The sequence below is a fragment of the Anabas testudineus genome, chromosome 17, assembly GCF_900324465.2.
Source record: "Anabas testudineus chromosome 17, fAnaTes1.2, whole genome shotgun sequence".
Lineage (NCBI taxonomy): Eukaryota > Metazoa > Chordata > Actinopteri > Anabantiformes > Anabantidae > Anabas > Anabas testudineus.
This window is the reverse complement of record NC_046626.1, coordinates 19108459-19123448: the sequence shown is the minus strand read 5'-3', so window position 1 is coordinate 19123448 and position 14990 is coordinate 19108459. Positions and strand designations below refer to the sequence as shown.

The 14990-nt window shown below is 39.0% G+C and overlaps 1 protein-coding gene across 1 annotated transcript in view; it reads right to left on the bottom strand.

The window, feature by feature from the left end:
• The window catches only part of kcnq3 (potassium voltage-gated channel, KQT-like subfamily, member 3), a 60751-nt gene that overhangs the window by 44199 nt on the left and 1562 nt on the right, over positions 1-14990 (bottom strand). The gene's annotated exons all lie outside the window — the stretch shown is intronic.

Here is a 14990-nt window from a genome sequence, read left to right as displayed (position 1 = left end):
CAGAAGCTTTGTAGTTACAGCATGAAGCCAGAAAACATAACAGAAAAACAATATACGGAATCTTATTTATCTATAAAGAAGGCATGAAAAGGATCTATGAAGGAGCCAAATTCACATTGGTGAGCAACATAAGACAACTAAGAATTAAAACACACAAAACAGGCCAATGACAACAAAAACGATTTCTGGGGTGAGGTGTTAAATTGTTCCATCAGCAGCTGTTAAAGCTTTTACTCTATCACTGAGCTTCACATTGATTTGCTTGATCTGCTGCTGTTTTTGTGTTTTAGGTGTTCCTCTTGCCCGATAGTACAGCCATCATTTCTAATGAAACTCACACAGCAGGGAGGAGAGCCAGAGCCTTTGAGTGTTTGCATCATGTATCCAACGGCAAGCAGCATCCCGAGGCCGTCCTGACCCACTTTCTCTATAAACACTCAATTAGAGAGACGGAGAGAGGCAGCAGGTTTGCAACAGTGCCTCCATCTTCCTCCTCTCAAACACTCATCTATTAAATATTGTTCATAATATTTGTTTATCAACCATTTTTTAATTCAGCAAATCCTGAATGTCAAATAGACAAATACAGTATATATAGTAGTAAATTTTTCCTTAAAGTAATAAATCAAAAAAATATTTCAGTTGCAGCATCACTGAGGTAAAAACAGATTATATTATATGATGTGGAAATGACAAACTGCAGAAAACCTGGTGACAATAAGATTGATAAGATTTTCATGATGTGAGCAGTTTAAAAATACTTAATCAAATTAATCAAATACATTTTATGTATTTCGCATTAGTTATTTATAAAAGCAGAGTCTCAACACTGAGCAAATTTTAAAAGCAGAAAGGTTTAGGTCTAGAGCAGATAAAAACTACATCATAATGTTTTTAACATTGCCATGGTAATGGTTTGGTATGACACTTGTCAACAGTATCTTTATGATCCATACAGGGTTTACAGTCAGGTGAGACAATCAGTTTTGGCTGCACATCATCAAATTCCAATCAAATAACCCTCTGCACACGCTAGACTGCCGTGTGGACGGCTAACTAGCAACATCAGGACACTAATAAATACAGACTTGTTTCATTTGCACCTTCCTCACAGAGAAGAATCAACATGTTGACGAGTTGTTTATGTAGTTCAGCTCTTAAATAACAGCACCCCCTGTCTGCACCGAGCTCTGAAGCAGCAAATACGCCTCCACCTCTGACCTGGTGATCTTTTCAGAGGGTGAAACACAGCTTCACAGTTCTTTGCGGTGCCCCAGTTTGTTTACTGAACTGATGTTTGAGAGTTAACACAGCAATGAGTTGTCCAAGTGCCAACGTGCTGCACACAGCTCGGTTAGATGGCTCGACTGCTCGGGCTAAATCCGTCTACCAACCACACACAGAGGTGCTGATCTGCTGCGCTCCATGACTCGCTGGTTCAAATCCACAGAGGCTCTGACTCATCGCTCAGTATTATAGGCAGTGTGGTGTGTGGTGGAGGAGAGCTTTGGTAATTGTCTCTAGCTTGTTCAATTTATCTGTGTTCCCACTGCAGCAGGTGTGCAGTTCACCAAATCTATCAGCATGTGCTTGTATCCAGCAACCGTAAATTAATTACTCTCAGTTTATCTGGACGAGAATGACTGAGGAAGGCAACGTCTTGGTGAGTTATGGTCAGTGAGAACAGCAGGAAGTGTCTATAAATTTGTATTTAATTTGACTCCATGCATAAGCTATGAAGCAATGTGAGACATTTCACTCTGTATGGGTCCAGACTATGTTTACCATGATGTAACAGGAAGTAGAAGAGCTTCTAGGATACAGGACTCTGTGGAAATCACTGACACTGCAGATTTAAAGTGGACTGAAATTACAGAAGGTAACGATTCCCTGACTTGGACCATGCAGATCACAGACTTGGCTGTGGTTTGGCGTTCAACACCAGCAGTGAGAAAGGGATTGTGGGACTTGATGGGGAGTTTCCCTTTACAAAAACCACATCTCATTTCTCCTGTTGGTAAGATCATCCTCCTCAGGGTCTGACTCTTTGTGTGTCTGTGTAGCCAGCCAGAGACGAGAGCTGCATCTGTTATTTCAGATAAACCTGCGTTTGTTATAGTGGCACATAATTGAGGGAAAACTGCGTTTGAGAAATGTTAATAAACAAAGAGAGATAATCAACAGTCTCACAGGGCTGAAGATGTTTCTATACTTCTCCAGAGCTGCGTGTGTCAACGTTCACTGGAATCAAGACTAATGATAAGAGTAATTATGTTGAAGAGCTCTTTCTCTAGGCTTTTTTATTTTTATTTTCCCCACAGCTAAACTGCAAAAACACATCAAATCGTCCACAGAAATATAAACTATTGCAACTACTGTTTACATTTTTCTCCTTATTAAACCAAATATACTGTATCTACATACTGTAGCTTCTTTTCACTGGCACAGTTAACTGTTTAGTTATATACTGTATGATTAACAAGCAACAATATCAAGTTGTTAATAAAAGCTACGAACGATTCATGATACGAGACAGTTTCATGCTATCAAAAAAAAATAATAATTTAATCTAATTTAATTTCCATTCTTCACATATCTGTTCAGTCTGTGCACAGCATAGTCTTCTGCATGCTCCTCAACACAATCTGTTATTCACTCTGATAACATTAAAATGATTTGTTGAGCTGTGTGTTTACACAGATATCATGCCAATACAGAGGGTCAGAGTCCTCATTTAGCATTAATTTGTTAATTACCAAATTAAAAACAAATTCTCAGGCTCAGCAGAAGTCAAACCGAATGAAGATCGCAACAATAAAACTATGAGTAATGAAGCACTATGAAAACCTTTATTACTCTGTTTCCCAACATACATAGTTGGAGCCGTAAACTACCATCACCAATCACCTCTGAGACACATGAGCTAAGAAATTATCATTAACCACCTGCTAAACTGCAGCTGTGTTGCTCCACCAAATCACTCTGCAAGATTATAAACATCATGTCGGCATGTCAGGTCAGATTTGGCATCGACTTTCCAAACAAACAGGGCCTCTCTTGTTTTTTTTCTGGTGACTGTTTCAAAGGGAACATGTCTGTGAGTATAAAATTAAGTTTGCACTAAGATACTGTCTCCATGTAAAAAGACGAGTCAGTGATGTGCAGGAGATAAGAATTCATTGGTCGTCACAGTAATGTTGTTGAAACCTTCCTTCTACAGTAAATAGACACTTAAAAACTGCAAATGTACAATAAGTCTGAGACTCTTCAGCTAACTGACTTGTTCATTTATAGATTTCCACATTCTGCTGCACAACCTGACATCAATGAAGCCTGACAGCATCATTCCCAAGCAGACGGAGGCCTGAGGCAAACGGCCTCGGGGTATATTGGAGGTTGGAGCCTCTGGGCGCCACAAACATTACAGTCGTCTGAGTCTGGGGGAGGAAGAGAGGAAAAATGGAGAGGAACATTGAAGGGGGAGATGTTCAAATACTGACAACAGCAGCACAATTGAATTTGGTCTGGTGTTTCAGGTAATTGCGCTTGGGAGGACGACAACAAAGTGCTTCCCCAAGGTATCGTCTCGGAAACACTATCATCTAGACTGATTCGGATGAGGAAGAGTCAGACGCTGAATCTGTGATAAAATGAGCTGCTGTCAAGCATGATGCAAACATGGAGCACAAAATCATCCGCACAACGACGGGTTCAAAGAGTCAGTATCAGAATGAAATCTGATACCTTCTCTCTTCCAAACCATATTCACTCACCAGGCACCCGTGGAGCGGGGATGCCATTGATTGGCTGCTCTCTGCAGCACTGTTGTAGGTCTGCTACAAGTCAGAGTGATGAACACGTTACTACAGAGGCTTCATCAAAATAAAACTGTTTACTCTCGTCATTAGAAAATCAATCCAGAGACTACTGAGTCCTAATGGATCATGTGTTCATGTATCCTAAAGAAAACCCGCCTCTGAGTCTGTATATGACTAAACTGTTTTCCCCAATTACGCTGTAGTGTTGCTGGAACAGCTGGCTGGATACTAAAAGGTGATTTCTTATGTTTTTTTTTAAATCAATGAAGTGAATTCATTGTCAGCAGCCGACTCACTGTGCATGGCTGTCACATCCAGTCTCATCAAGGCAACAAAAGCACTTTGGTTAAGGTTAGGGAACATTCTGGTTTTAATATAAAATCAACATTATCTTTCCTTAATCGTAATCATGGCAGCATAACCAAAAAAAAAAAAGGCTTAACAACAGGTGGACATTGTACTGCAACATCAGATGTTTTGGCAGAAAACAAGCATGTTGTCTGAACTTTTTACTGGTCCACTCAGTCCCAACATATTTTTCCAATGTGCCAAATGCATGAACTAACAACATATCCTCATAATGTTACAGTAAAAGAAAACATCATCTGGTTGCAATAACATTTCTTATGAAACATATTTGTTGTTGCAATTAAGTCATATAGACAGTATGTGAGGAAAGGAAAGATCCCTGTAATGAAATATTAAACCAAATGGAGAAAAAAAAATGGTTTAACCCCTGAAAACTAAGACATAAAAAAATAAATATATAAAAATCAAATAGCTGAAAAAAGACGAGACATTACATAGACACTTTGTGACTTTATCATCCCAGCACAGAAACACAAAATCACTTCAGCACTACTCACTACAGTTCATGTCCCGCCTTTAGTAAAATTAAATGTTGGTTACTTTGTAATTAACGTTTAATTATAATTTGTGTGTCTGCAAAGGGCATATTATTTTGACATTAACTCAAACTCTTTGTTACTCATTAATTACGTTTATAATGTGACAGTAACTCCTATTTAATCATAGGTAGGTGTAACTGTGAGATAATATTAGAGTGCTCTTTAGTGCCACTAAATTTCCCTCATAAATAAAGAATGTTGTTTCTATATTTCCTGGTGTATTATTTCTTAAAGCACATAATTTCTGTACATTACACTCTATGGAGGATTTTAGCCCAGCCAGCATCCTTGCTGTAACATTGTTTAGTAGTAATGGTGCATTTCATTAGTATTACTGAGCTGCAGCTATAGAGACATTGTGAAATTTGAACGCAATTTGCATTAAAAACAAATGAAGACCTGATTGACTGAGTACATGCTACAAAGACAACCCTCACACACTCTGAAGGGTCGACCTGCTATGTTATGACCCTGCTGCCCCTACTGAATAACACCCAAGGGCTTCATTATTGCACTTATGACTTCCTGATCCACCATCATGAAAGACATTTTTCTGCACCAGTAAGTGCTTTTTGACAGCTGGTGTTACACTGTCCACCAATCAGGCTTTAAAGATGAATTCCAGCAGAGCAAAATTAATTTTCAACACATAAAAATATGGCTAATCACCTTAACTGATTCAGCACTATAAAATGTATCTAATCATTAGATTTTTCATTAGATTAGTCATAGTCATTTTTGTTAATCATAAACAGCTGTGGATGTACCTAGAACTCATGTCTGAACTTGTACGTTTTAAATAGTCACAGCGTTGAGGACCTGGCAGCCGACAGTAACTTCCTCTGAGCTGCAGCAGCTCCATCACCTCGGCTCAGAGCCAGCTCAGTGGGAGTGACTCCTAAATGAACATGTTACTTCAGGCTGTCGGAGCGACTGCAGGCTCCGCTCTCTAACAGCCAGACCTCTTTTGCTGCAGGACAAACAACACATAAGGAGATAACCCTAATTTCAGCCTGAGCTTCAGAAACAAACAACAGCTGGTTCTCAAGTATGTCAGGGTTTCAGACCTGCAGCACTGAACCAAGAGCAGACGTTTTCCTATTTGTCACACATGAAACATACTATTTATTTTCTGAGAAATAAATTAATGTCATGTTCCTGCATTAACTTGTACCCAGACCTCTGAATCTGCTCACACTGACTATGTTTTATGGCCAAACAGCAACATTAAGAGTTTTGTAGTGAGGATGGAAAGCCAAAGTGAAGCTAGAACATATGATAAGAAAACCTCATGAATTCCCTAACATGTATCACCATGCTAATCAATAGGGGTCTAACATTTCTCCAAATCCACAGTTCAGTTGAGACCTTGATTTTAATGGCACAGTTCAATTCATACATAGCTTCTGTTTTGTTTACCATTTTCTAGGGGGTTGGGGCATTTAAACCACAGATGACCTACATCCCATCTCTGAACACATCACGACGGGGATGACCTACACTCTGTACCGTCTCTGAACACCTCACGACGGGGATGACCTACACTCTGTACCGTCTCTGAACACCTCACGACGGGGATGACCTACACTCTGTACCGTCTCTGAACACCTCACGACGGGGATGACCTACACTCTGTACCGTCTCTGAACACCTCACGACGGGGATGACCTACACTCTGTACCGTCTCTGAACACCTCACGACGGGGATGACCTACACTCTGTACCGTCTCTGAACACCTCACGACGGGGATGACCTACACTCTGTACCGTCCACTAACAAGAAACTATATCAGACTTGTGGTTACTTGTGGGTGGAGACCAAAAACAGAGTTAAAACACAGTAAATATTGAACTTCTATTCATCAGATGGACTTTAAAATGACGGCCATGTTGCTAAACATGCACTGGATATGTAAAAATAATTAAAACTATTTGCCAACACATCAGCATGTCAGATTGTAACATGTCAGTGTTTTCCGTTTACTCTGCTAAATTTCTAGTTAATTGAGCTTTGCCATTTGAGTTCATCTCTCCATAAGCCACCAGTGAATGACTCTCCCACTGGTACAACATTTGTCGACGATAAATGTCATTACGCTAAATGACCACAACCACAGAGTCCATTAGGAAAGCCTGAACTGAATCCACAACTGGTAAATATAAACAGACTGCTGCAGCAAAGCTCCTCCACAGAAGAATTATCCAATTATCTAGTAAAAGACTGACGTCACGTGATTAGATCTAAATCATGAAATGTGTAAACATCTATAGTTTCATTGCATCTAAATCTGTTTATGCAGAAAATGGAAGCAATAAAACACAAGGTTATCAAACATGAAACATTTTTATTAATAAAAAGAAATTCTTCAACTGCACCTGAATATAAATAAATTGAAAATCGTACTGATGAATTCAACAGGCTGCATCTCCCCACTGTACCTTAGCAAGGATTGCATCATTATTTTAATTAAAAAATTTAAAGTTTATTAACCTTATAAACAAAATCTGTCTTCTGCCATGAAAACACTTTATCTGAACCTAGGTTTAATAGTTGCTGGATGCTCTGTCTCTTTGGAACAACTAGCTAAGTTACATTAACTGAACTTGAGAAAACTCAATATATGAAGTTAACTCATAGTCAACAAGTTTAAAGAAAGAATGAGTTGAATGAATTCATCAGTTCATTTAAATCAACTTTTAAATTGAAAAACCTCAATTTACAACAACTCATGCTGATAAGTTGCCAAGAGGTCTGAACACTGAAACCAGATATTGTAAGTTAACTAAACTTGACATTAATTAAATGTAAATATTCACATTAAGTTAACAATTAAAGCTTATTTATTTAAGGCTTCAGTATTTCACAGCGTACTGCAGAAAGTCAGTTGTGGCTCACTGATTATCAGTGTGTACGTGCGGTGTCCATTATTGACACCATAGCCTGTCAATCCTCAACAAACAATACGCTTATGAGAATCGGTTGTTGGAGAAAACAGTTTCTACCCTGTTGTCAGTAAACAAAATTTAGAGACACTGATATTCATCATTCAATCAGACACAGATAAACTGTGAGAAAGGAACTAAAGAAAAAAAAAATCATCATCCTTATGTTCTTGCACTGTTTTATAACATTAATATTGAATTTTAACATTAACCTTTATACAAATGATACATGAGGATTGTTTTTTTTTTTTTTTTTTTTTTCCAACAACCAGATTAAGTTTCAGCAAAGCGCTGACGTAGCATCTGCATGAAACATCGAGTATTCTGCACAACAGCTTGAAACTAAAATGGAAGTTTTGCCACCGTTTTCTTATCCTATTGACATGCATTCATTGGCTCAGTGTAACGTTTCCAGGAAAAAAGAAATCAGTGTTTCCTCCAATCGCACTGTAAAAGCATGAGAAATCAATCCAATACATCTTAAGAGTGATTGCATGTCTTTGGGTGTCAGATACATTTACACTGAAGTGCTGCAGCTGTGACTGATTCAATGCAGCGACCAAGGTTACCTGAGTTTAAACGCACCACATTCAATTTACTGAGACTTCACAAGATTCGCAGAATGGAGAAGAGGGAGGATGGGCTCATTTTATAAAATATAATTTGTCTTGCGGTTGAATGAAAATGATGAGTCTGCAAATCTGCAATGGGAAGAACATCTAAAAGCTTCAGAGTAACAAGGGTCAAACCATCAGCTTCTGAACATCTAGACATGAAACAGTCAGTCACAGCCTCCTAACATTCAGTTTTAAAAGCTTCTAATCTTTTAATCAAAAATTAAAACCAAACATCACATTTGCAATCATGACTTTTTTCAGGCAGATGTGACTTTTCAAAGCCAGAACTGTTCTTTTTGAGTCATCTGCTCGTAAGCTCAATTAACTCCTCACACTCAGCTGTTTTCACTGCTGTCGTGCACTGTGACCAATGACTCTCGCCCTGTGGAATCTGCTGCAGAGTGCTATTTAGAGTTACTAATTGCTAATGAGTACTCATTGCCACTAATGACCTGCACACAGTGCTTCCAGTCTCAGGCAGTTTAACCCACAAGCAAAGACTGTCTGAACAAATCTTTAAAAGGTCAGCAAACAAACAACAGAATAGAGGAAGAGGAAAAAGCTGTAGTAGCTCCAGTCTTGACGTTTATGTAAAGGTCATTGGTCAGAAGGACCGATGCTCTAAACTGTTCTTTTTCTGCCTCCTTCCTGATGTAGACTGCTCCACAGCGCCCACTACAGTGTCAGACAGCACCAACAGGAACAAGAGCAGGACCTACCCGACTATGAACACAGCGCTAACACCCCCTCACTGAAGCTCACTCACCTCTGATTACAGAGAGTACGACCTGGCCTCCAACGTTACACATCCTGTACAAGATCTTCATAAAATCTTTTCTCAATTTTTATTTGCAACACGAGTTAGTATTTAGATTCTGTAATATTAATTAGATATCAACGTCACTGCTTACTGCAGCTCTGATCCTTGTGTCCAAGCTGGATAGTTACTACTAATCCCAGCACCACACGTCCTGCTTTCTTGTGATTTACATTAAAATCACTTAGCGGCCACAAAGCAAATGTATCTGTCACCGGGGTTATTAGACTAGGAAATATCCATAACCCACAGCAACTTATTAGCACCGACACAGACTTAATTACCACTGACATGAATTATAAACTGAACCAAATCGTTCACAGACAATATGGTTGATTGCAAACAAAGTTTCAGGCTTCTGAGTTGTTTTATGTGTGTTTCTAGCCGGTTTCCTTGCACAGTAATAAAACTGTTTAAGCCAAGGACAAAAACAAGGACACCAGGGACAACGCATTTCTTAACCTCTAGAGCCCACATGGCCATTATTAGTAAAAGAAAGGTAATAACATGAAAACTCTGCCCGTTACTGAATATCTGATGTATTGTTCTGCAAAATAAAAGAAGACAGCGGCTTCCTCTGGAGAGACACACACAACATTAAAGAGTGACATTAATCTTGTTCGGCCTGGACTCTAATGGTAATATGCTGAGGTAATTATATGCAGAGAAATTTTGTATGAGCCAGAAATAAATTGTGTGGACTCAGCAAAAACGGAGCGGATTGAGAGCGAATTGGAAACTCGTCAATGAATCGCTTCTATTGTTTCAGTCCGACACTGGGGGAGAAAGACGAGGAGAGCTGGGTGATTTGAGTGCAGCATATATAGTGTGGTTATATTTTCACACTTAAGAGAAGGTTTTTGTTTTTTTTTATATTATATAGGGTTTCAATAAACAATCAGTTTCATTATTTTTTTCATTATATTTTATTTCTTAGGGAGGTGCAATAAGCCAACTGTAGCCAGCACCATGGTCACTGTCCGTGGTGCTGAAATCTGTCTTCAACAGGCTGGTTTCTGATTTTCATTCCCTCTCAAACAGCCTCAAGGTTAATAAAACATATTTCTTCACATCACATTTCTATTTTTCCTCATGCAGTTGCTGTAGCACCCTATTAAAGACATATCTAACTTCCATTGATAAATATTCATGTGAATATATTCATAATATACGTACATAATTATTTCTTTATGGCTGCTGATTATATCAAATGGAAGATTCTGAATCTCCTTTACATCATTTCATGCACGTTTACCACCAGTTTGAGAGTATCATATGTAGTTTACTTAGACATGTTAGAATTTTAATTAAGCTTTAGCCAATTTGAGAAGGGAACAAACGTTAGCACTATAGATTTTTAAGTCAATCCCATTGGACCCCAGATCTAGAGTGAAACTGAGGCAAAAAAATAAATCATCTTAATAAATCTGACTGAACGTCTCAGACTCGCTCATAAAACAGAATAAATAATCCTTAGTATAATTTCTATGAATTCATCACGTCTGGAAAAGCCCTTCGTCCAAACTAGCAGCAGAAATAAAAATCATCATTAAAGAACTGTGGAGCTGACAACTCTGAAGGAACCAAACACACCACCCTGGTCTAAACCATTGAACCTGTAGCAGTCTAGGGGCCTAGAAGTCCAGCCCCTTGGTTTTAGGATTTCAATGCATGTTGAACATTAATCCAAGACATTCTGCACAGTGCCTTCCACCTGCAGAGAAGCGGGTAATCCTTCAAAGTTATCTGAAAGCATGAAAATCACCAACACTGACAATACAAGGTTTTCATCTCACTATGACAGTTCATACCCACATCTGCATTTGTTGTTGTTCCGGTGAAAAGCAAAGACGTCAACACTCGGGAGAAGTGAAGGGAGGGAAGGGCGAGAAAGCATGACATGAGATATAGGAATTATGCAGCCGTGCATTCTGGGAAGGAGCCCTGTTGTCAGGCTTGTCTGGATGCCAGGACAAGGTTAAGGTTCACCACTGATCTGCCACTGAAAGTGCTGATGCCGAACATCTCCAGTTTCCCCTCGCTCACCCTCCACATCTCTATCTGTCTTTGTTTATCTCTCGCTCTGCTTTCACACATGCTCGCTCTACCTGACTCTCAGCCTCCACTGTGGATCCGATTTCACTCTCCACAGTGTTGTTATGGTAACCAAAATTTTGGTACTACAGTACTTCAGTCTTGTAATGGTAGCTTGAATTTGATACTTGATGGTGCAGCTTCAAATTCCAACACATGCCACCTCCAGGAGGCAAACACATGTACCGAAAGTCGTACATGTTGTAGTACATTAATGATAATGAGATAATGATCTTCGGTTGGTCTCAGTGATGACAGTGACTTTTGGAACGGTGGACTGTTGCCAAGGAACATAACATATTTTATCACAGGCCAAAAACAACTGGTTTCATCTTCAACAGTGAGCTTCATTTTGTCTGGACGCCAGGACAGGGCCAATCTGTATAATTTAATCTTCTATAATCTTCTAATAAGTTCTAAAAGTGTCATGTAAATGTCGTGCAAAAGAAGCATTTCTCCTTTTAAATAACACTGACATATTTAAGTCAGTCAAACAGTAACTGCAGGGTTTTGACTACAGTTTTGCAGTTTTGCCTTCTACTACTACAGAAGCACCTGACTGTCTTTCACCATATGTTTCCCAACCCCTTGTGTAGGAACAAGTCATCTTTCATCTTGACTACTGCACTACCCTACTCACAGAGCTGCCGACATGCACAGTTAAGCAGTAAGGACACCAGTCACACCACTGTTCATATTTCTGTTGGCTACCCACATCAGGTTCACAATTTGATAAATGCCTCGAGTCAACACAGTACCACCTTCCTACCTAAAAGACCCTCATCCAGGTCCCTGTTCCCAGCTGTGCTTCTGGAGGTCCCTACACTACACTCAAACATTTCCTTTCACAGCTGCTTTGTATTTCACTTGTAAGTTGCCAAATGACTGACTGTAAGTGTACATGTACATTATACCATCCAACCCTTCACCGATCAGGAAACATAATCTGACAATCAGGATATAAGAGCCACTGCTGAATCTGGCTGACATTTGATAAAGAACTGTCTAAGTGGAGGTCTGAAAGACACAATGAGGGAACGATCAACACTACACAGTTTCTCATAATCCTCTTCTGCTTTATCAAAATTAATCTACCCTTCGTTTTAAAGGGGATCCTATAAAATGTCAGTGTTGCTCGAACCCCACATAAGAACCAAAATGAACCCAAGTCATCCAGCTGGTATTATAACGCCTGTGGGGGGGAATGGAGCTTCTGTTTAAATTCAATTATTTGGGTTATCAGTCAGACTGCCAGTAAGCCAGAAGAACTGTGTTACAGACATTTGGACCTGCTGAATCAGATTCGCCTCAGAAAATTAAGAAATAACTACCACCTGTGGGGAAATATGGATTTTCCTTCAAATGAATGTTTAGTTTTCATGTAATTCCAATAGAAAATGTTTTTAAAGCCAATTTTTCATTTTGATTTTGGATAAATAAAACAAGTAGCTCTCATATGAGTTGTGTATGAGTTTATATATGATAAATTTAACTCTGCTTTTCCAACACCACATCTCTCTCTTTCCATATTTCGGTATTTTTCTTGTTTCTTTATCTCAGTCCACCCATCTGTTTCTGCTCTTTAATCCTCGTCCCACTTGCCTCTTCTTCCTATACATGTGTCACGTTGAAGTGTTGCCCATGCATCATAGTCTGTGGGTGAAGAGTGTGAGTAACGCTTCCCCTGCTGTCAACATAAACCACTGTAGTGCCCTTGAGCAAGACACTAAACATCCAAAGTTGAGTGAAGCTGAGCAGCGGTTTAAAGCTGCAGCAAGTCAAAATATGTAACGGATTCATATTGATAGTGCTCATTGATATCTAATGTAATGTTTTATACAAGCTTTCAAATTGTGCCACTTGCGTCTCTGCTGAAGCTGCTTTTTTCCTCTGATGTCGGCTGATAAAAAGCTGAATCTTTACATGTTATTTCATACTTACACCAGCCCATATGGGGCGGCCATATTGGAAGTTGCATATGTTGTGTTGCAGAGAAGCACGTGTGGTGTCAGTCGAACACAAGACACATGATGAGTCAGTCTCTTTGGATCGTCTGATCACAGCGTTATAGTTTCTCGTCTGAGCTAATGACCTGACAAGTAAATAGACAAACACGGCAAAACTGGTGAGAATAAGCGAATAATAAGGGGAAATTTGCCCAGAGTTGAGACTTTCAGGAAGAGCAGACTGTGTACAAGTGCATCTTTAATTGTAAGGCTGTAGATACATAACAGGAATGACTACGTTATTAAAGTAGTTTTGTGTCAATACTTCACGATGATGAAATCCATTGTATACCAGTTGCTAAGTTTTGCAAATATATTAGAGATAAGATTTGTTTTTTTTTGTCAGTCTTTTCAGACACATGCTTATTTTCACATCTCACAAATAAAACATCTGTGACCAAGATATGTACTGAGTTGAGAATTCTGCAGTCGAAGTGCACTTCATTGTGTATAAATTGAAATATGTTTTCAACCATAAAGCACACTCACATACTCAACATAAACATGTATAAATAATGCTCAGATATATAGAAAACTATTAACATATTTGATTCCTGCTCATACTGTGTGTCCACTCTGCATCATGCACAGATAAAACTGTCTGTTCTGTGTTTGTAGACGTGTTCTGTTCTAATTCACTATATTTAGTTTAATCTTAAACTAAGGTTTCTCTTTACAGGTTAATTTGCATTCATATTCATACCAATCTATATTCATATTCTATCTATATGCTGCTTCTTGGGCACGCTCTCGGCTTCATCGTGTTAATATGCACAGTCCATCTGCACTACACAGAATCATAATAATCAAATGTCCCCACAGTTTTTCTTTTTTCATGCACTCTGATTGTTGTAGAACAATTTCCTATCATTTGTTGGCTCAAGAAAACAGCAGGTCATTTCGTGTTCATTATGGCTGCAGCAGATGAGTTTGCAACTCTGGCAGCTACAAAACCACTGTTTGGAACAACTGTGGTTTTTGAGATGTGCGAGCTCAGGAAAACAAATAAAAAAGGCGTTTTCCTACCCACTGGTGTCCACTGTCATTTTGGCAGATGGACAAAGTAGACAACAACTTGGCAGCGTTTTTTATCAGACAGGAGAGCTGAACAGTTTCCAAACAGCTGTGACGGAGGAAAAAAGGTCGACAGCTCTGACACAGAGGCTGAGAATATTAATTAGTGCTTCGTGACACAACATCAACAGAGTGAAACAGGCCGACCACCGGATGATCCAATCACCTCTCAGACCTCAGAAAACATGCACAGACCAATGCAGAGGTAATCAGATAGAAGGCGAGACTATTAATTACCTGCTGCTTTATTAAATCACAACCTCTGTGGATTCAGCTGGATTCATTACAAACCAAGAAAATATTACTGGAACTATTGTGATTGTTGGACCTTCGTCTCAGACAAGAACTTCTGAGCTTTACAGCTGACAGATTTTACTTAAAGCACTTCACCAACACCATGGAAAAAAAAAACGAAATCCTCACTAAACCTGTTTTGTCACCAACACATTCTGTTCAGGGATGTTTTCTTTGCTTCCTGATATATTGTCATGTAAAAACGCTGCTGCTAAACAATTTAAAGCTTTAGAAATTAAGCAAATAACCAACAAATATAAAATCTGTGCTCACTTTTCACTTTGAAGAGGATGAAAACCTCACACTGTCCACATACATGTTGACATACACATGCTGGTGTAACACCAGCTGAGAATAAATCTACTTATGAACTAAAAACAACCACTTCAGGAGAACTAAATAAAGTCTGCCTGTGAAGT